Source organism: Equus quagga, chromosome 20 (genome assembly GCF_021613505.1).
Source record: "Equus quagga isolate Etosha38 chromosome 20, UCLA_HA_Equagga_1.0, whole genome shotgun sequence".
Lineage (NCBI taxonomy): Eukaryota > Metazoa > Chordata > Mammalia > Perissodactyla > Equidae > Equus > Equus quagga.
Window position 1 is genome coordinate 41,304,971 of NC_060286.1, and position 21,690 is coordinate 41,326,660.

Below are 21,690 nucleotides of genomic sequence, written 5' to 3' on the forward strand. Positions count from 1 at the left end.
CTATGTTGTTAAAAAAAGTTTATTAATCTCACTCTGCTCTTCTGATGTCCATATAAATAAAGGGGGACTGGGATTCTGTGCGCTCTGGGTGAAGTGCATCGAGACAGTTCCCTGTAGTTGTATTTTAGACCAGTTTGCGTTTGATTTGAAAAGAATGAAAATATGAACAAGTTATTGCATGAGTAGATAAATAAAAAATAAATGAAAAAATTTGTAAAGTAGGGTCAAGCATGGATCATTGGTGAGAATATGTCAAGAAAGAAGGATGTCAATTTATCCAATTCTAATCAAGGAAGACCCATAAAGAAGATGATCTGGGCTCTTACCGCTGGAAGGTTTAATGGACAGTTGGAACAGGCGTACTTCTCAGTTCCTCTGCTAGCATGTATATCCAGCAACTGTCATCATATCACATTAATTAACACACATTAACATACATTAATAATTAAAATAAGTAAAAAGGGGACCATTCTTAGGCTAATGGAATGGGATGAAAACAGGGGTTTATGATAAATCTGGTACAGCAGGACTAAGGTCTCTTAAAAAAAACTAAATCTACACTGCTTTTTCAATTTTCTAAAATCTACTTTTTACTCCACAGATTCAATATACCCAATCTGATTTATTCGTTATCCAGTGATGAAGATCTTGGCTGTCACTTCTGTGGATAAGGAGCAGAGGAACTCATGTAAGGAACAAAGTTCGTGTTCCTGGTTTGCAGGTAATTCACATTGTCTCTGAAATTGTTTCCAAGGAATGGGTGGCTACTGCAAATATGCATGGACCACTACTGGGCATGTGTAATGAACCAGGGATTAAGATTATTCCATATGGAGGCCGGCCCAGTGGCGCAGTGGTTAAGTGTGCACGTTCCGCTTCTTGGCGGCCAGGGGTTCGCTGGTTCAGATCCTGGATGCAGACATGGCACCACTTGGCACACCATGCTGTGGTAGGCGTCCCACATGTCAAGTAGAGGAAGATGGGCACGGATGTTAGCTCAGGGCCGGGCTTCCTCAGCAAAAAAAAAAAAAAGAGGAGGACTGGCAGTAGTTAACTCAGGGCTAATCTTCCTCAAAAAAAAAAAAAAAGATTATTTCATTTTGGTACAGTTGGGGTCCATTCAAAACAAAGCTGGAGGATTTTTCATTTATTTTTACAGTTGCTTAATATTCTGTTTTATTTTTGCACCGTATTTTAAGAAAAATTCTCTATTGATAATGATCTAGACTGTTAAATCATTGAGGAGGGAGCATCTAGGAAGGTAGAAAGTACTATCAGTGCTCTAGTTGTGGGTAAGATGGTAGGTCCCTTGTACCATTTTTAAAATATGAAGAAATTAAACAAAAGGTGAGCAAGCAGAGAGTCGTGAAACACATGATGGGTATGAAGCAATGTTATTGATTAATCCATATGTGCAACACTGAGGGCCAATTAAAAAGAGATCTCTTTTACTAGCTCTGTGGGAAATAAGCCTGCCAGCAGCTTTCTGCAGTATTCAAGGATTTTGTTCTTAGATTTTTGTGATTCATGGAAATTAATATTTTTTATCAGTGAAGCCATGAATGAAATAATCAATAAATAATGCATAAACAACCAAGAATCAATGTATAAATAAATGAAGAAAAAGAGTGCTGAGCTTGGATCCCTGATGCGTAGTTCTGGGGTATATGAATCCAGAGTTTCGATTAAACTCTAAACGCTGAGGTCTGTTAGGATTAGACCTCGTGATTCCCTCTGAGCTAAGAGAATTCCGAGCAGAAGTTCAAGCCAGTTGGAGATCTGATTCTTGAGTTTTAGTGGTTCCTGATTATGGATTGTATTGGTGTAAGTGAGTCAGTGAATGCATGGATAAATGAGTGTGTAAGAGAATGAAGACAGAGAAGGTCACATGTGGGTCACTCATGAGAATGGGTCATGAAATAAGTATTATTACTCATGTATTTGTTTAACACCACACTCCAATATGGTAGATCAGTAGAAGTTGTTATCTCCTTTGGAGCACACAGGAGCTCCAGACACACAGGAACACGTAGACAGATGCATCTAAGTGTCCATGTTGGCATTCTGGGTTGGTGGGACATTGCTGGTTGTTGGTTTTATTAAGAAAGAGGAAAAAATGTTTACATAAGCAAATGATTACAGAACTCTCTAATGGAAAAGAAGCGAGCATTGGCCACTGTTGAGAATTTGTTACATGGCACCAGTTAGGATTAATCTAATTGTCTTCAATGAGTTTTATTTAAAAAAACAAATGGAAAGGAATATAGTCAGTTATTTCTGTGGGTAAAGAGCCTCTGGGTAGTTGTTAGTATTTTTAGTGCACAAGTATAGGGTCTGTAGACGGGGTAATTACATATTGTCGTAAGTTAGCAAAAGACTATGATGATACCTCAAACGATTGCTTCAAAGAGGGAAAATTATAGACAATATGGAGAATGTGATGTGCGGCAAGGTTAATGACTACTCCTGCTCTACCCTACTCATGTCCATATGAAGAAAATGGGACCTGGTTTCTTCCTACTTGGATTAAGTAGTAGAGACACATGCAGGTAGTAAGAGCATTTCAGTTCTGGGTTTCAGTTGGCGAGTTTATTATTTTATATATAATTTTATTATATTTTATATTTATATTAGATATTATTTTATTGCATATTATATTATTATATTTTATATTTATATAATATGTTTTATATATTTTGTTGTACATAATGTGTATTTTTAGAAAAGTGAATAGAAGATCAAATTATTCCGTTGATAATTAGGTAAATAAGTGAAAGAATTTATAAAATCAGAAAGGAAGATAAAGCTAGGATTATTGGTGAGAATGTATCCTGAGATTAGGTTTTAAATCTATCTAATTCTGCACAAAGTTCATGAAAATGATTATTAGGCTACTGACTAAGAGTAGGAAGTATATGGCCATTCATTTGTAATAGTTACAAGCCTTATTCTTGAGTTGGAAGTTGGATTCAGTGAAGCTTACTACATTGCTTAAAATTAAAAATAAAAGAAACTAATAAAGGGAATGCATTTTTTACACCAATAATGAGAATGTGATATGATCCAGGGTTATGATTAATCTGGCAATGCAAAACTCATGTCCGTTTAAAACATCTAATATAGACTGTTTAGAATTCATTTTTCCTTTACAGCATGAATACACCACAGCCAACTCAATCATTCATTAATTGTGAAGATTTTAGTTGTTGCCTCTGTGGTAAAGAACGTGGAGGTCAATACAAGTAACTGTCAAGGTTTATGTTCTCAGTTTGGGGAGTTTGTTCATGGATTTTCAAGCAGTTATTTTTAAAAAGTTTATATAATTACATAAAATCAAAGAACACCAAGCATTGACCAAGGATGGGACTATGTTCTTAACTAAGGTTTGTGATTAGTCATTTTCAGGGCCACATAGTAGTCCATTTGAGTTTGGCTTCAGAGCGTATTTAGTCGTCCCTTCCTCAGTAAGGATCGAGGTTGTTTACTTGTTGAGGGTAGAGAACATAGGAAGAAGGGAGGAAATTACATTGTTCTAGTTGTGAGGGAAGATGGTGGTTTTGTACATTCCAGCATCTTTACAATATGGATAAATTAAATAAAGAGAGAGGCAAAAACCTATTATCAGTATGGTGATGAGACGAAGCACAGCTCTTATCGATCCATATGTGCGATCCAGAGGTGCGTTGAAAAAAGACATCAAGTGTTTTAGCTCTGTGGGACAAGTGCAAACAGACTTATCTTAATAACAGTCATTCATTTCATTCTTGTCATTTGTGATTCATGGATATTGATTGTATTATAACTTATGCATGTAAAATGATCCAGAAAGGAAGATATAAATGAAGAAGACACCAAATGCATGCCAAGTGTGAATCAATGACGAGTATCCTGGGATGTCTGAATTAAGGATTTTGATTAAACTGGATAGCTCTTAAGTCATTACAAGAGGGTATCTAGTTATTCCCATGTGGCATAAAAAGGGAATATTCAGGATCCTGTTCTTGGGCTTTGTGTTCCTTGGGTATGGATTTTTTTTATTATAAATGAAATAATTCATGATGAAGGAAAGAAAGGAAGGAAGGAATGAAGGCGAGGAAAGCCACGGATTGTTGAATTGTGAGAGTATGCTTTGAGGCCCAGGAGAATAAATAGATGACAGTTTGGCTGCTTTCAGCAGGGAGCAAATAGGCGGGTAGGACCAAGATTGAACGTTGTTATTACAGATTGATGATGGGTTACTGATTATTTTATTAAGAAAAGGGCAAAATGTTTGCATAAATAAGTAATTAATTAAATATCTAATTGAAAAAGAGAACAGTCATGGACCGATGATGACAGTAGGTCTTATGACAAGAGTTATGATTAATTTAGGATGGTTTACTGTGAGCATGTGACCACATGTTAATATTATTCAAAAGTTTTGTCCAGTGAGTTATAATTATAAAAATGACATATTTTACTTATATATTGTTATAAGAGAATGAATAAATAGATTCATATTTTATTTAAATGATGCAATCACACACCACTGAGGAGCCTTACTATGAAATAAGGATAATGATTATCCTGTTTTACACAACTCATGAACATATTTTTAAAAATCTGGGCTTTTCCTATTTTGCATAATATGCACATAGATACATGCATGTAATAATGTTTTGGTTCTGGGTTGCTACCCATTTTACCATTTTGCCTTTTCTTTGTATAATGAGCAACTGGTGAAATTACTGCATGAGTAATTGAATGAATGAATGAATGAATGAATGAATGAATACATCAAGTAGAGTCAATCATGGACTGTTGTTAAAGATGTGCCGTAAAACAAAGATTTAAATTTATCCGATCAGCACAAGAAAGGTCCATTAAAAAGGACAGTTCTCAGACTTTACCTGCATAAAGTACATAGATGTGTTTATAATAGTCATGGTTCCTGCTTGCGGGTTGAGTGGTAGATTCAATGGTGTTCATTATCTTGTTTAAAATTATAATTAAATAATTGGGTAAATAAACAGTAGTGATATTTTTGAGCCAATGAAAAGAAGTAAGTTTTATGTCTAATCTAGAACCCTGCAATTAGTATCCTTTGAACATACCTAAATTTATGTTTTTTCGTTATTTTCTAAAGCTTGCTTTTTATCTCAGTATTAGCACACCTTAGTTGATTTAATCATATCGAATGGTGAAGATTTTGGCTGATACCTCTGTGTTTAAGGAAGTGAGTAACATTCAAAGTTTATGTACTTGGTTAGGGGAACTTGTTCATGGATGCTTACTGAAATATTTCAAAGTAATAAATAGCTACATAAAAGTATATAATTAAAAAATGCTATCCATTACCAATGATGGGAATAGATTATGAACCCTAGGTGATGATGAATTCAGTTCTGCACAACTGATGACTCCTTAAAACGAAGCTGGAATATGTTTCATACATTTTCAGAGATGTGCGCTATTGTCTTTTATAATCACTTGACAGTCGATTTCACTATTTCTTCCTTCAGAAGACCTCAGGGAGGGAGCACTATGTGCTACACTAGGGCCATCGCAAAAAGAGATCGAATGTAGTACCTCTGCGGGGATCATTTCGCATGTAGATAGATCTTAGTAATATTCATGGATCTTATTTTTGAGATTTTATGATTTCTTTGTATTGATTATATTATAATGGATCAGTGAATGGATCAATAAGCAAAGGCATAAAGGACTAGAGAGAAAGAGTACAAAGCTTGCACCAGTGAGGACTCCTGGAGTGGGGGTTGGGTCTGAATCTAAAATTGTGATTAGGCCCTCTCTGGAAATCAGTGAACTATTGCAAAAAAGAGATAAGGTAAACTCTTTGCCAAGTGAAATCATGAATGGATAAAGAAGTGTAAATGAATGAAGATAAGGAAGGCCACACACGGACAAATTATGAAATTATGTAGTCAAACAAAGATTATTCTAGTGCATAGTTGAAACGCTGGGTTCCATAGATAAATAAATGCAAGCTCTGAACCCTTCCATAAGGAGAACATGGACAGATGTACCTACAAGTCCATGCTGTTGTTACTGCTTTCATTGATTGGTTGGCTGTTTTAATTAGAAAAGGACAAAAAAAAGTTTACATAAATAAACAATTGCTTAAACAGTTATCTTACTGAGAGACGGCCAAACATGAACCAATATTGAGAATGTATCATATGACCAGAGTAATGCTGTTCACTCAGTTTTATTAAAAAAAAATCAAAAGAGGATTTAGTCAGTTATGTCCATGGGCCATGAGCCTGGAGACGGGAAGTTCAGAGCCCTTGTCCAGAGCCTTGGTTTTCATCATTGATGCTGATATGTTGTTATAAGGCAATGAAGGCTCGCATTTATATATAGATTATTAAACAAAAGAAGGCTGAACAAGGGCCAATGAGGAACATGTGTTATGAACCAAAGATAATGATTACTCTTGTTATCCCCAAAGGTTGTCTGAATAAAGAAATAGAAATCTAAGTTCCTCCCACTTTGAGTAAAGTACATGTTGAAATTTGCATGGAGAAATTCTTTAGGACAATGAGTTGATAATTAACTTATTTCATACCTAATTGTATACATGAATAAATAAATGGATTGCTAGACATATAAATCAGAAAAATTCATGCACATTATTGGTGAGAATAGGCCATAAAACAAAGCTTCACATTTATTCAGTTTTGCACTAATGAGCGCCTTTCAGGCAATCACTGAGCTGTTAAACATTTGGATCGGGAGTATGTAGACAGATATTTATTATAGATAATCGTTCTCATTCTCATGTTGGTGTTCATCGTATTATTTACAAATAAAAATTAAATAAGTCAATAAATAAGGAGTACCATTCCTGGCCAATGATGAGGTTATGAAATAACCCAAGTTTATGATTAATGTAATACAGCTAGACTAACTTCTGTTAAAACAAATATCTAACTATAGGCTTTTTCTTTCTTTTCAAAGTGCGTTTTCCCCAAGTGAACACCACAGATGCTTTAGTCATTCTCTGATGCTAAAGATCCTGGCTTTTACAAAACCTGTGGGTAAGGAGACAAGAGACTGATGTAAGTGATGGTTAATGTTCTTGCTTGGGAGGTTGGTTTATGGGTGCTGCTTTAATTTTTCAAAGTAATAAATGGGTATGTTAATAAATAAACCAAATAACACCAGCACAGACCAGAATTGAGATTTATGATTAATGATTAGTACTACTAAAATCCAATAAAAAAGACTCCGAGTGTTTCATTTATTTTCAGGGCTGCTTCACACTGTGTTTTATTTTTCATTGCACTTCATTTAAGTACCTCTCCACTGATAAAGATTTAGGCAATTAATTCCTTGAGGGAGGAGCAGAGAGGAAGATGGACAATATTGTTGGTGTTCTAGTTGTGGAGTAAGATTATAGGTCCCTTTGCTATTTATTGAACCATCTTTAAATGAAAAAAGGACCAAGCGGGGACCAATGGGACTGACATGAAACAAGGATGATGATTAATTTATATATGTCAAAAGCACATATATATGTTGCAAAAAGCAGCTTCATCTGTTAGCACTTTGGGAAACGGGCATACAGACAGTTATTAGTGATCGTCAAGGATGTTGTTCTTGGGCTTTTTGATTCATGAGAATTGATTATATTATTATTAGTGAATCAATGAATAAAGGAATAAACAATGCATAAATAAAGGAAGAAAAAGATGTCTAGTGTCAATGAGTCATGTCAATGAGTGTTCCCAAAAGTATAAATCAAAGATTTTGATTAAACTCTGTAACTTTGAGGTTCATTAGAGAAAAGAAATCTAATTATTTCCTCTGTCGGGGAGGGGCTTGCAGCAGAAGTTAGGAGGAGTGGAAGATCTGCTTCTCGAGCTTTGGTTCTTAATGTCTGAAATGTATCGTAAGTGGAGCAATGAAAGAATGAATAAAGATGTGTAAATGAATGATGGCCAATTAATTTGAGTCTGCACTGAAATAAGGATGATTATTATATTATTTCCTGAACCAGAGTTCCATAAGCTAAACAGGTCAGGTCTTCCTTACTGTCTTCCATAAAGGATCTAACTATTGTGTGAGAGTCCATATTGTTGTTTTGGATTCGTGGTTGGTATGTGGTTGTTGGTTTTATTTAGAAAAGGAACAAATTATTTACATTAAAAGTAATTGTTTAAGCAAGTGCCTAATTGAAAGAAGGCCAAGCATGGACTAACATTGAGAACATGATGGGAAGTATGCACACACAGTTCTCTTCACTGACTATTGCTTAAAAAAGCAAAAAAGAATCTAGCAGCTTCTGTCTGTGGGTAGTCAGCATGTAGACAGATATTGGTATCAGTCCATGTTCTTGTCCAGTGTCTTGGCTGGCATTCGTTTTGAATGTATTGTTAAAAATGAGTGAACGAGTGAGTTCATATTTTGGCCAATTATTTAAAAGATGGAAGAGCGTGGGTCAGTGAGGAGATGTCATGAAAGAACAAGATAATGATTAAATCATTTTAGACGAAGAAAAAGAAATCTAGACTTACCCCACTTTAGACAAGGTACGTATCAGCAGCTACATGAAATGGTATTTCAATTCTGGATTACTGGTGGGTTTTACTCTTTTTCTCTTAAAAATGAATAAATGATCAAATTATTCTTTGAGTAATTAAATAAGAGGATAACATGAATGAGTCAGTAAATGTACAGATTAGGGTAAATTTTGGACCAGTGCTTCATGGCACACTCTAAGCAGTTCACGACTATGGCCCCTTAAAAAAGATTAATGAGGTGTGAACTATGTGGTTAGGGGCTACGTAGATGGATAGTGGTACTGCTTACATTTATTACTCTTGGTGGATTTAACAGTGTTCACTGCATTAACTAAAAATTAATGGGCCAGCCCTGATGGCCTAGCGGTTAGAGTTCAGCGCTCACTGCTTTGGCAGCCTGGGTTCCTTTCCTGGTCCCGGAACCACACCACCCGTCTGTCAGTTTCCATGGTGTGGCAGCAGCTCACACGGAAGAACTAGAAGGATTTACCACTAGGATATACAGCCATGCACTTGGGCTTTGGGGAGAAAAAAAAAAGAGGAAGACTGGCAACAGATGTTAGCGCAGGGTGAATTTTTCCCTGCAGGACAAAAAAAAAAAAAAAAAAAAAATTCAACACTAAATAGTCAATACATAGAAAGCAGTCATTCTTGAGTCAGTAATGGGAACATGATAGGAAACAAAGTTTATGATTAATCTAGTACTTCATGACTCCAGTCCATTAAAAAAAAAAGGTATCTAGGCTGTTTGATTCTTTATAAGATGTGCATTTTATTTCACAGAATGAAAACATCAGAGCTGGATTTAGTTATTCAATAGTGATAAAGATTTTAGCTTTTACCCCCGTGGTCGGGGAGCCTAGAGGCTGTAGTAGATACTGGTCAAAATTCACGTCCTTGGTTTAGGTAGTTTGTTCATCACCACATTATGCGAAAGGAATAAGTGCTAAATACATAGATAAAATCATGTATTTAACATCAAAATATTGGCCATGCAGGGACCAATAATGGAAATTAACCAAAGTTGACGGTTAATTCAATTCAGTGCAATGGAGGTCAATTAAAAATGATGGAGGGCTTTTATTCATTTTCAGAGTTTTTAATATATTTTATTTTGTACCATGGTTAACTTCAACATTTCTTCAATGATAAAGATCTAGGCCGTTAAATGCTCGAGAAGGGAGCAGATAGGAACAAGGAAGATAGTGTCAGTGTCCTCATTGTGAGATAGGACAGTGGTTGGTTGATCATTGTTTTGCATCTGTTGTCTACTGCTCTGTAACAAATTATCCTACATTTTGATGGCTTAAAACAATAGGAAGCATTTATCTGTCACAGTTTCTATGGGGCAGGAATCCAGGAGAGGCTTAGTGGGCCATTTTGGCTTAGGGGCTCTTGTGAGGTTGTACTCAAGATGTCAGGTAGAATTGCAGTCATCTGAAAGCTTGACTGGGGCTGGAGGGTCTGCTTCCATGGCTCCCTCACAGGGGTGGAGGGTTTGTGCCGCTTATTGGTGGTGGGCCACAGTTTCTTCCTACATGGACCTCTCCTCAGGACTGCTCAAGTGTCATCACAGCATGACCGCTGACTTCCCTTAGAGCAATCAGTCCAAGAGAGAGGAATGAGGAAGTCTCAGAGTGTTTATAAGCTAGACTCGGAGGTCGTGCACCATCACTGCTGCAGTATTCTGTTGGTCATAGAGGCCAGGCATGGTTTAACACGGACCATGGATACCAGGAGTCTTGATTCGTTGGGAGCCCTCTTGGAGGCTAGCTACCACACATACTGTCTTTAAACATGGAGAAATTAAATAAAAGAAGGGCAAGCACGGACAAAGTATAAATATAGGATTGATGCGAAGTGAGGAGGTTGAAAATCTGTATGTATAGTGCTGAGAGCCATTGCAAAAAAGATGTAGTCTCTTAGTTTTATGGAAAACAAACCTATAGACACAGCTTAGTAAGGTTGTAGGATATTGTTTTAGGTCTTTTTTTCTCTTTTTAGTGAGGAAGATTGTCCTTGAGCTGACATCTGTGCCAGTCTTCCTCTATTTTATATGTGGGACACCGCCACAGCATGGCTTGATGAGCAGTGTGTAGGTCTGTGCCCAGGATCCGAACCTGTGAACCCCGGGCTGCTGAAGTGGAGCATGCAAACTTAGCCACTACGCCACCAGGCTGGCCCCTAGTTTTAGGTTTTTTGATTCGTGTATATTGACTTTATAATTATTAGTGACTTAACGAGGGAATCAATAAATGAAGATATGAATGAATGAAGAAAAGGGTGCCATGTTTGGACCAATAATGAATATCCTAGGGTGTCTAAACAATGATTTTGATTAAACTCTACAACTGTGAGGTCAGAGACCTCGGTAATGCCTAAATGGTGAATGCGTTTACAGCAGAAGTTAGTAATACTCAGGGTTTTGCTCTTAGGCCATTAAAGTTCATAGGTCTGGATTGTATTACTATAAGTGAACTCATAAATGAATGAATAAACAAATAGATAAATTAAGACAAGGAGAGCCATATGTGGCCCAATTATGAGAGTGTGTAATGTGTTTATTATCATTAATACATTTCCTAAGCACTCAGTTCCAACGTAAATTGATTAAATCTGATAGCTATTTGGGTAAGGAGCGTAGAGAGATAAGTACCTAGAAATCCATGTTGTTGTTGTTCTGCACGGTTGGGGAAGTGCTGGTTGCTTATTGAAAACAAGAAGATATGACCCAGTTGCTTATATCTGGGAATAATGAGCACATGAATCACTGTTAATACCATTCAGATTTCTCATCCAGTGTGTATGTTCACAGATATTGATGATATTATGAGTGAATGCATAAGTACCTTTATCTCTCAACCAGTTATTTTGGAAAGGGTGGAGCAGGATTTCTCAACCTCATACTATTGACATCCCAGGCTTGATAATTCCTGGTTGTGGCAGGCTGTCCTGTATGTTGTAGGATGTGTAGTAACTTCACTGCCTCTACTCACTAGATACCAAAGTTGACTTTCTTCTCCCAGTTGTGACAATCAAAAATGTCTCCAGACATTGACAAATATCACCTGGGAGCAACAGTGCACCCATTGAGAACCACTGGGCTAAAGCGTGGACCAATGAGGAGCATGTGTTGAAAAAACAATGTGAATTATTTGTCCTGTTGTACTTATTGATACTCAGATAAAGAAACAGACACATAAACTAGACCCCTCCCACTTTGGGTCAGGTTCGTATGTATAGTTGCATTTAATTGTATTGTAATTTAGCTGTTGATGGTTTGGTCATATTGTGTTTTCTCTGGAAAAATAAACTGATGTTCAAATTATTCAAATTAGCTCATGTACAAAAATGAATAAATAAAGCAATAAATGAATAAATACATTACAGAAGGTAGGGTCTAGGATGGACTGTTGGTGAAAATGTGCCAGGAAAGTAGTATTTAAATGTATCCAGTCCTGCACAAGTGACATTCATTATTAGGAAAAATGTTCTAGGTTCTTACCATGTGGGTAGAGAGTACGTAGAGGGATACTTACAATAGTCATCTCTTATTCTTGTGTTGGGTTAGTAAATAACATGCCAGACCATTCTTGGACCATTGATTGAAATGTGACATGAATCAAGGTTTATGATTAATCTAGTACAGGCCTACTAATACCCCTTAGAAAATTTAAATGTAGACTCTTATATACTTTTTAAAGTCTGCTTTTATTCCACACAACGGGTACACCATACCCAACTTAATTATTCTCCATTGATGAAAATCTTGGCTGTCCTTTCTGTGGGTAAAAAGTATGGGAACAGATCTAAGTAACAGTCAAAGTTCATGTTCTTGATTTGGGGGGTTTGTTCATGGGTTTTATTATTTCAGAGAAATAAATATTTTTTTTAAATACATATTTAAAGAAAATAAAAAACATGCATTGACCAATGATAGGAATGTATTATGAAAAACAAAAACAAAATTAGGTTATTCCAATTCAACACAAGTGAGACTGTTTAAAAAATTAAGATGGAGGACATTGCCTTCACTTCACTATTCCATTTTGTTTTTGCACCATAGCTAATTTAAATTTTCTCAAGTGACCTAGGCTATTGACTCTTTAAGGGGAGCACATAAGATGGTTGATATTGTCAGTGTTTTTGTTGTGGGGTAGGATGGGGGGGTTCCTGCTCATTTATTGTACTATAGTTAAAATACGTCTAAATTAAACAGAAAGGAGCAAGCATGGTTCAGCAATGAGTACAAGATTTCTAAGAAGCAAGGAAGTTAATAATCCATGTATGGGACATTGAGATTCATCTGTTGATCTTAGCAATGTCAAGGTTCTTATTGTTGAGATTTTGGGATTTTTGTGTGTTGATTTTGTGATTATTAATGAATCAGTGAATGAATCAATAAAACAAGGTTCAAATGGTTGAAGTAAAAGAGTTGCAAACCCAGACCAATAATGAGTGTCCTGGGATGGCTGAGTCAAGAATTTTGATTAAGCCCTATACCTCTGAGATACATTAGAAAAAGAAAATTATTATCTCTGTGGGAAATGAGCATATAGGAAAAGTTAGGAAAATTCAGATCTTGTTCTTGGTCTGTTGAGGTTCTTGAGTATAGATTATATTTTTGTGAGTAAATCAATGCGTGAATAAAAGAATCAAATATGTAAATGGATAAAGACAAGGAGGGCCTTGATTGGGCCAAGCTTATGAGAGTATATAATGAACTAAGGAACAGGACTAATACCATTTGGATGTGCTGAATTCCAGTAAAATAAATAGATTAAGGCTCTTATGCTTTTGGGTAAGGAACATTAGAGGACAACTGTACGTAGGAGTCAGTGTTACTGTTGATGGGTAACAGGTTTTTTAAAATGTTGCCTCCTTTTGCAAAAGACTTCGTTATTTTAGAGCAGTTTTAGGTGCAAAATTTAGTGGAATGTAGAGATTTCCTGTAGTCTCTGCCTCCACACATGCATAGCCTCCCCCACTATCAACATCCCCCACAGGAGTGATACATTTCTTAAAACTCATGAACCGACATTGACATCATTATCACTCAGAGTCCATAATTTACATCAGGGTCCACTCTTGGTTGTATATTCAGTAGTTTTGGATAAATGTATAATGATATATGTCCACCATTATAATTTCATACAGAATATTTCTCTGCCCTAAAATTCCTCTGTGCTCTGCCTATTTATGCCTCTCTAACCTCTGGCAACTACTTTTACTGTCATCATAGTTTTGCCTTTTCCAGAATCTCATATAGTTGGAATCCTAGAGTTTGTAGCCTTTTCATATTGTCCTCTTTTACTTAGTAATATGCGTTTAGGTTCCTTCATATCTTTTCATGGCTCCATAGCTCATTTCTTTGTAGTGCTAAATAATCTTCCATTGTCTGGGAGGCCCACAGTTTATTTATTCATTCACCTACTGTAGGATGTCTTGGTTGCTTCCAAGTTTTGGCAATCATGAATGAAGCTGCTGTAATTATCCTTGTGCAGGTTTTGTGTGGACGTAAGTTTTCAGCTCCTTTGAGTAAATACCAAGGAGTGCAATTCCTGCCTTGTATGGTAAGAGTATGTTTAATTTTGCAGAAAACTGGCACATTGTCTTCCATTCCCACCAGCAATGAATGAGAGTTCCTGTCGCTCCACATGCTCTCCAGCATTTGGTGTTATGAGTGTTCTGGATTTTGGACATTCTGATAGCTATGTAGTGGTGTCTCGTTGTTTTAATTTGTGTTTCCCAAATGACAGAGGATGTGGAGCATCTTTTCATGTGCTTATTTGCCATCTGTATATCTTCTTTGGTGAGGAGTCTGTTAAGGTCTTTGGCTCATTTTTTAATTGGGTTGTTTGTTTTCTTATTGTTTATTTTTAAGAGTTCTTTGTATGTTTTGAATAACAGTCCTTTATCAGATTTGTCTTTTGCAAATATTTTCTCCTAGTCTGTGCCTTGTTTTTTGTTCCCTTGACAGTTTCTTCAAAGAGCAGAAACTTAATTTTAATGAATTCCAGCTCACCAATTATTTCTCTTACATATTGTCTTTTGTGATGTATATAAAAAGTCATTGCCAAACCCAGGGTCATCTAGATTTTCTCCTTTGTTATCTTCTAGGAGGTTTATAGTTTTACATTTTACATTTCAGTCTGTGATCCATTTTGAGTTAATTTTTGTGAAGTGTATAAGGCCTGTGTCTAGATTCCTTTTTTTTTATGTGGATGTCCAGTTATTCCAGCATCATTTGTTGAAAAGACTGTCTTTGCTCCATTGTGTTGCCTTTGATCCTTTATCAAAGATCAGTTGACTGTCTTTATGTGGGCCTATTTCTGGGCTCCCTATTCTATTCTATGTATCCATTTGTCTTTTCTTTTGCTAATACCACACTGTCTCAATTTCTGTAGCTTTATACTAAATCTTGGAGTCAGGTATTGCCGGTCCTTCAACTTTGTTTTTCTTCAATATTGTGTTAGCTATTCTGGGTCTTTTGCCTATCCGTTCAAACTTTAGAATCAGTTTCTCTACATTCACCAAACAAATTGCTGGGTTTTTGATTGGTATTGTATTGAATCTATAGGTCAATTTGGAAAGACCTGACATCTTGACAATATTGAGTCTTCCTATCCATGAACATGGAATATCTCTCTATTTATTCTTTGATTGCTTTCCTCAGAGCTTTGTAGTTTTTCTGTTATAGTTCTTATGTATATTTTGTTTGATTTATAGCTAAGTATTTCATTTTTGGGGTGCTAATGGGAATAGTATTTTTTTAAATTTCAAATTCTACTTATTCATTGCTGGTATATAGGAAAGCAACTGACTTTTATATATTAACCTCGTATCCTGCAATCTTGCTATAATCGCTTATTAGTTCCAGGAGATTTTTGGTTGATTCTTTCAAATCTACATAGATGACCATGCCATCTGCAAACAAGGACAGTTTAATTTCTTCCTTCACTGATAATATAAGTTTTATTTCCTTTTCTTGCCTTATTGCATTAGCTATAACTTCCAGTACAATATTGAAAAGGAGTGGTGAGAGGGCTTCTAGTTTCTAGTCATTATGATGTCAGCTCTAGTTCTTTTGTAGATATTCTTTGTCAAGTTGAGGAAATTCCTCTCTATTCCTAGTTTACTGAGAATTTTTATCATGAATGGGTGTTGAAGTTTGTCAGATTTTCTGCACCCGATGACATGATCATGTGATTTTTCTTCCTTAGCTTGTTGATGTGATGGATTACATTAATTGACTTTTGAGGGTTGAACCAGCCTTGCATACTTGGGATAAGTTCTAGTCAATCATAGTATATTTCTTTTTATACATTATTGGATTCGATTTGTTAATATTTTGTTGAGACTTGTGGATCTATGTTCATGAGAGATAGTGTTCTGTACTTTTCTTATTTCTTTTTCTGGGTTCAATATTAGGGTAGTGTTGGCCTCCTAGAATGAGTTAGGTAGTATATCTTCTGTGTCTATCTTCTGAAAGAGACTTTAGAGAATTGGTATAATTTCTCCCTTAAATAGTAGGTAGAATTCATCAGTGAAGCAACCTAGGCCTGGTGCTTTCTGTTTTGGAAGGTTATTAATTGTTGATTTAATTTCTTTAATAGATATTTGCCTATTCATATTGTCTACTTCTTCTTGTATGAATTTCGGCAAACTTTGTCTTTCAAGGAGTTGGTCCATTTCATGTCTGTTATCAAATTTGGGGCATAGAATACTTCCTAGTATTCCTTGAATGTCCTTTTAACGTCTAAGCGATTTGTAACGATGTCCCCTCTTTCATTTCAGATATTACAATTTGTGACCTCTCTCTTTTTTTCCTCAGTTAGCCTGGCTAGAGGCTTACTGATTTTTCCAAAGAACCAGCTTTCAGTTTCATTGATTTTTCTCTGTTGGTTTGTTTTCAGTTTCATTGATTTCTACTTTAATTTTTATTATTTCTTTCATTCTGCTTATTTTGAGTTTAATTTGTTCTTCTTTTTCAAGTTTCCTAAAGTAGACACCTAGATTACTGATTTTAGATCTTTCTTCTTTGCTTTAAATAAAAATTGTATATATTTAAGGTATACAACATGATGTTTTCATATACATATACATAGTGAAATGATTACTACAGTGAAGCTAATTAACATATTAATTTCCTCACAGTTATTGTTTGTTTGTTTTTGTCATAAGAGCAACTGAAATCTACTCTATAAGCAAATTTCCAGTATACAATATGATATTATTAACTATTGTTATCATGCTGTACATTTGATCTCTAGAACTTTTTCATCCCACATAACTGCAACTTTGTACCTTTGACTAATATCTGCGTATTTCCTCCACTTCCCCACTCCTGGTAACCACCGTTCTACTCTCTGCTTCTGTGAAAGTGACTTTTTTAGATTCCACATATAAGTGAAATCGTGCAGTATTTTTCTTTCTATGTCTATCTTTTTTCACTTAGCATAATATTCTCCAGGTTTACTTACATTGTTGCAAATGAAAGCATCACCTTTTTTAAGGCTTAATAATATTCTACTGTAGATATACCACAATTGCTTTGTTTATTCATCTGTCAACAGACGCTTAGGTCTTCTTTTCTTATATATGCATTTAATGCTATAAATTTCCCTACAAGTACTGCTTTTGTTGCATCCATTTTTTTTGGGGGGGGGGAACAGGAAACATTTACATAAATAGACAATTGATTGAGAATATATCTCATTGAATGAGAAGCAAGTATAGACACATGTTGGCAAAGTGTTATATGAGAAGTATTGGGATTGATCAGATCGTATTCACTAAACTTTGATAACAACCCAAAAGTGATCTAGTCAGTTATTTCTGTGACTAACAAGTAGATAGACAGATGTTAGTATCATTCAGGATTTATTTCTAGTGTCTTTGCATTCATAGATATTGACATGTTGTTATAATTCAATGGATGAATAAAATTCTGTTTTAGTTATATAAAATAAGACAAAGCTCACATCAATGAAGACCATGTCGTAGGTGGCACTGATAATTATTAATTTGAGTTTTCACTACTGATGTTTATAGAAAGAAAAAATTCCTAGCCCACCCCAGTTTTTGCTAAGGTATGTGTAGATGATGGCATATAACAGCATTTCTGTTGTGAATTACTGGCTGGTTTGCCATTTTACCTTTGTATAATGAGCATATGGTCAAATCATTCCATGAGTAATTAAATAAATGAATAATCGAATGAACAAATGAACATATAAAATGCAATCAACCATGAGTCATCACTGAGAGCTTGAAATTAGGATGCAAATGTACCCAATTCTGTAAAAGTAGCATTCATTCAAATGTTCTTTTATTCTGTGAAAAGTTTCAAAATATAAAGATATTTTTGATAGACATTTTTCTTATTCTTATTCAGCAGTGGCTATTACATTGTTTAAAAGTAAAAGTAAAATACTATCCTAATTAAACTATTTAGTTTTACATAATTAGTATACATTAAAAAATTAGGATAATTCTGCTTTTTCCTCCCCAGAATGACCATGGGACAGTGGACTTACTCATTTTCTAAGTGGGTAAAGAACACAGAGACAAACGTAAGTCCCACTGCAAGTTCCCATCCTTGGTTGGGATGCTTTGTTCACTAGTGTTTAGCGTTATTTCAAAAGAACCAATGTCTGTATACGAAGTAAAATTCCCCAAGTATGGACCAGTGATGGGAATATGTTATGAATCAAAAATCGTGTTTAATCTAATTCGGCACAACTGAAATGATTAAAAAAGATAGTAGTCGTTTCCTTCATTTTCAGAACTATTTAATATTACATTTTACTTTCCTCCACCAACGACTTAAACGTTTTCACATTGGTATAGTCTTGGCTGATAACCGTTTGTGTGGCAGCCCATAAGAAAATGGAAGATGTTGGGTCTGAGAAGTGACTAAAAATGGTGGTTTCCTCAGTTTTCATTGACCCATCTTCAGAACATGGGCTTAAAAATTAAATAGACGACAGCCACAGAAGGACCAATGGTGAATGTGGATTTGGTGTGAGGCATGTTCTCTGAGGTCCATTGTCAAAGGAGACTAGTCTATTCAGTCTATGGGGAAAGAGCCACTAATGGGGAGATCTTGTTTCTGGAATTTTATGATTGTATTGTTATTCATGGATCAATGAATAAATAAGTAAATGAAGATATAAAGGAAGGAAAACATGCCTGGACCAATGATGAGTACCATGGGGTATCTGAAACAGGAGCTTTGATTAAACCCATATCAACTCTGAGGTCCATTACAGAGAGACGTGGAGTTATTCCCTCTGCGGGAAATGAGCCCATGGTACCCTGTGCTGGGGCTTTTGTGGTTCTTGGGGGTGGATTGTGTTTTTATTATAAAATTGGCCCACAAATAAATAAAATGTATCAATGAATGAGAAAAAGAAGACAAGTCATGCACCTATTATTAAGGAATGTAATGAAACATGGATTACTATTAAAATGTGGCTGAGACTCTGGCTTCCATTAAGTTACTAGTAAAGGCTCTGACTGCTCTAAAAAGGAGTATATGGTCATTTGTAGGTAACACTCTAGAGTTTTTGTTCTTTGGTGGTGGTGGGTTGCTGACCGATTGTTTTATTAAGGAATGGAAAGACATTTACTCAGTTGGTTGGTGAAATAACCACATAATTGAGAGCTAGGCAGAGACCAATGATAACAGTGATTTGTATGACAACACTCATAGTTAATCCAGTCTTTTTTTTACCGATTTTTATTGAAACAATAAGAAACGAGCTAGTCTCTTATTCTTGCTGTCAATGACTGTGTCCAGTGGATAAGATTACAGATACCTGTGCCTTTGCATAAGAGAAAGAAGGTATAATTTTGTATTTCAATCTATTTTTCAAAAGTCAGCAAACCATGGACCAGTTAGGAGCCATGTTTTAATATGAGGATAATGGTTCATCTTGTTTTCCAATGACGGATATTCTAAGAAGAATTCTAGTCTCTTCTATATTTTGAAAGGTGCACCTGGACATCTCCAAGTTGTAATAATTTGGTTCTGAGTTAGTGTTTAACCATTATAAATTTTCATTAGAAAAATGTGGATATGGTATTATTATTCCCTGAATAATAAAATAAATTAGTGAGTGAATTTGTAAATCTGTAACAATTTGTAGAGCGTTGGTGAGATTGTATCATGAAACAAATGAAACATGTCCAATTCTGCACAAATAAGTCCAGTAAAAAGATGATCTTGGCTCCTCCTTTCTGCACAGCAAGTGAATTTGTTTAGTAGTAAAACTTCAGTAAGTAAATAAAGAGTGCCGTTCTTGGGAAGATGATGAGAATGTGTTATGAAGTAGGGTTCATGATTAATCTAGTCCTCCTGACAAATTTCAACTTAAAAACCTAACTCTATGTTCCTTGTTTTTAAAAATAGGCCTTTTGTTTTTCTTTATAGAAGAACAAGACAGAGCTGATCTAATCATCCTGTAACTGTGTAGGCCCTGGCTCTTACTTCTGGGACCAAGGAGCATGAACACTGATGTAAGCAGACGTCCCTGTTGGTGTTCTAGGCCTGGACAGGGGTTATTCACGGGAGTGCACGAAATTATTTCAATAAAAGAAATAGTTAAATACTATGTGAAATTAAGGAATGCCAGTCAGAAGCCCATGATTGGGGTGGGTCATCAACTAAAATTTATGGTTACTTCGGCTCCGCCAAGTAAGGACCATTATTAAAGAGATTGAGGGCAGTTCACATATTGTCAGAGCAGTTTAACTTCCAATTTAATGTTCTTGTCACATTTGCCTAATACATGCCTTCCTTGATAAAGATTGCAGTTGTTAACTCTTTGAGGCTGGAGTACCTTGGAAGGTGGCAGATGTCAGTTTTCTCAGTTGTGGGCCAAGATGGTAGGTTTGCGGTTGTTGATTACACTAGCTTTAATATATGAACAAATCAAGTGAGAGAGGAGCAGGTGGACATCGAATCATAAGGAAGGGATTGATATGTAGCAAGGGTGCTGATTAATCCCTATGTGGAAAACAGAAGTTCATTGTGAAAAGTGATTGTGTCTTTTTTCTCAGTGTGAATGGGGGCAGGGAACAGCTCTTGGTTGTGTTTAAGGCTTTTGTTCTAAGTTTTGTGTCATTAAAGGTTATTGGTTGTGTAGTTATTATTCATGAATCCGTGAATGAATGAATCGGTTCAAGAAGGCATAAACTAATGAAGAAATAGGAAGCCATGCCTGGATCAGTGATGAGTATTGGTGGAGAGATCTGAATCAACGCCTTTGCTGCAGCCCTCTGTGACTCTGAGGTCCCTCATGGAAAGAGAGCCAGTCAATACTCTCTGTAGAAATTAGCTAACAGGAGAAGCTAGGAAAATTCAATAAACTTGCTCCTGGGCTTCTGTGGTTCAGGGATATAGATTGTATTATTTCAAGTGAATCAATGCATGAATAAAGACAGAAATGTACTCATGGAACAATTAGTAGGCTACAAAAAACAAGTGTTAATATTAATATAATTCCGAAGTAAAATGAAAGGTTTATCTGTAATTCTCTTTCCTATGGAGCATATCAGTTAAGAGGCAATGTTTTGAGTTTTTGCAGTTTGCTGGTTTTCTTTTTTTAATTAGGAAAGCAAGAGTGTTTGCATCAGTCAATAATCCATTAAATGACCATCTATTTCATAGATGCTTATGTAGGTGGATATTTGTAATCGTTATAGATCTTACCTTGGACTAGGTGGTGCACTTACTAGTGTTTATTATACTATTTATAACTAAGAATTCAATATAGTTTAATAAAAAATTGCATTTTTAAACCAGGGTTTATTGTTGTCTGGTTCTGTGCAACAACCATCAAAAAACATCTAAATCTGGTCCAAATCTCCTTTCTCCTCCCTAGAGCGAACATAAGACAGCCGATTTCATCATTTAATAAAGAATTGTTATCGTGAGCAAGGAGCATAAAGACAAATATAAGTAAGTCCCTCAGTTCACGTCCTTTGTTTGGATAGGTTGTTTGTTGGTGCTGGCTGAAGCATTTCAAAGTAATAATTGTCTGCTCCAGACATGAATAAATAAAACACTCCAGGTAGGGACCAATGATGGGAATGTGTTATAAAACAAAAACTACGTTTAATCTAAATCCACACAACTGAGGTAATTTTGATAGAAGTT

The 21,690-nt window shown here is 35.7% G+C and overlaps 1 long non-coding RNA gene, 1 other non-coding gene and 1 pseudogene across 2 annotated transcripts; all 3 read left to right on the forward strand.

Moving 5' to 3' along the window:
* The first annotated feature begins 615 nt into the window (after nt 1–615).
* LOC124231018 (uncharacterized) lies at nt 616–21,525 on the forward strand. The gene is made up of 5 exons (XR_006886352.1): nt 616–721; nt 6,961–7,061; nt 18,040–18,100; nt 19,963–20,048; nt 21,416–21,525. It is a non-coding gene; the product is annotated as an uncharacterized LOC124231018 (long non-coding RNA).
* LOC124231180 (small nucleolar RNA SNORD113/SNORD114 family) lies at nt 18,721–18,794 on the forward strand. Its single transcript, XR_006886409.1, has one exon. It is a non-coding gene; the product is annotated as a small nucleolar RNA SNORD113/SNORD114 family (small nucleolar RNA).
* On the forward strand, nt 20,754–20,829 carry LOC124231185 (uncharacterized; annotated as a pseudogene).
* Nucleotides 21,526–21,690: the final 165 nt, after the last annotated feature.